Here is a 1,605-nt window from a genome sequence, read left to right on the forward strand (position 1 = left end):
GGGTTGGGTTTCCTTCTACAGAAATATTTCCNTGGGTGAAAGTGGTAATTAAATGATTTGGTTTGAAAGAGAGAAAACGAGAGCTGCTTCTTCTTGCTCAGCTGGTGTGCGTGCGGACAGAGGTGGTGACAGCTTTGGCACTGGCAGTGCAGCATGCTCGTGGGGACAGAGGCTGTGTCTGTGGCATCTTCCGTCGTATGTAGATGAATGACTCAATCTGAGGTAGGAGAGCATGGCAGGGGAGGCAGCCTGGCCTCCATGCACCCCACCCGCACGGCTCGCCCTTGGCTTGCACCAGAGTAGTCCCCGGAAGACTTATGCAGGCTCTTGGGGAAGGGGAGGATGAGCTGGTGGGATCAGAAGGGGAGTCGGGCCAGCAGGTGAGCTCAGTCAGTTAGAACACAGTGCTATAACACCAAGGTCAAGGGTTCCGATCCCCGTAAGGGCCAGCCACCCCACTGTCCCCTTGGGAAAAAAAAAAAAAAGGAAATGAGAAGTGCCTAGAAGAAGAAACTGAGCTCCACAGCTGTGTGTTCTGCTCAGCTGGTGTGCATGCGGACAGAGGTGGTGACAGCTTTGGCACTGGCAGTGCAGCATGCTCGTGGGGACAGAGGCTGTGTCTGCGGCATCTTCCGTCGTATGTAGATGAATGACTCAATCTGAGGTAGGAGAGCATGGCAGGGGAGGCAGTCTGGCCTCCATGCACCCCACCCGCACGGCTCGCCCTTGGCTTGCACCAGAGTAGTCCCCGGAAGACTTATGCAGGCTTTTGGGGAAGGGGAGGATGAGCTGGTGGGATCAGAAGGGGAGTCGGGCCGGCAGGTGAGCTCAGTCGGTTAGAACACGGTGCTATAACACCAAGGTCAAGGGTTAGTACGGGCCAGCCACCCCACTGTCCCCTTGGGAAAAAAAAAAAAGGAAATGAGAAGTGCCTAGAAGAAGAAACTGAGCTCCACAGCTGTGTGTTAGCCCCACTTCTCAGTGTGTAAGATGCACCTTTCGGAAGGTGCAAATGAGAACTAGGTGGGCTGGATTCTTACTGTGATCAGCCACGTGTCTCTGAGGAAATAGCTTAATTGATGTATTCCTCAGTTTCCCCATTTGCAAGAATAACACGTAGTTGTCTGAAAGGTACTTGGAGATCCTTGAATCACAGGAACTTCTCATGATCCCTTGGGGTCCTCGCTCCTGGCATCCAGGCAGCTTGGGCCATGGGGCTGAGTTGGATGGGCCTGCACCAGCGGTAGGAAGGAGGCTGCGGGCCGCTCAGTGGGGAGACAGAGCAGGAGGGCAGTCAGCGGGGGTTTGCTGACTTGAGAGCCCCTCCTGCTGGAGGGAAAAGCTGGCAGAAAGCTTTGTCTAATACCAACGGAGGCCCCCAAACGGTGAGAGGAGATAGAAGGGGCCCAAGCAGGGCTTCACCTGGGGAAGGTTCAGCAGAGACGTGGGGCTGCCATCTGCCACCTCCCTCCTGTCACCTGGGTGAGAAAGGCCCCCGTCGTGCACAGCCTGGTTTGGAGCTTGAGTCATAAGAAGCAGCCATGCCACCCCTTCCTGAGGCATCAGTCAGCTCCCTTTCCTGGGCCCCTAGGAAGCAGGTAACCT

The sequence above is a fragment of the Galeopterus variegatus genome, unplaced genomic scaffold (assembly GCF_000696425.1).
Source record: "Galeopterus variegatus unplaced genomic scaffold, G_variegatus-3.0.2 Scaffold3807, whole genome shotgun sequence".
In the NCBI taxonomy this organism is placed as follows: Eukaryota; Metazoa; Chordata; class Mammalia; order Dermoptera; family Cynocephalidae; genus Galeopterus; species Galeopterus variegatus.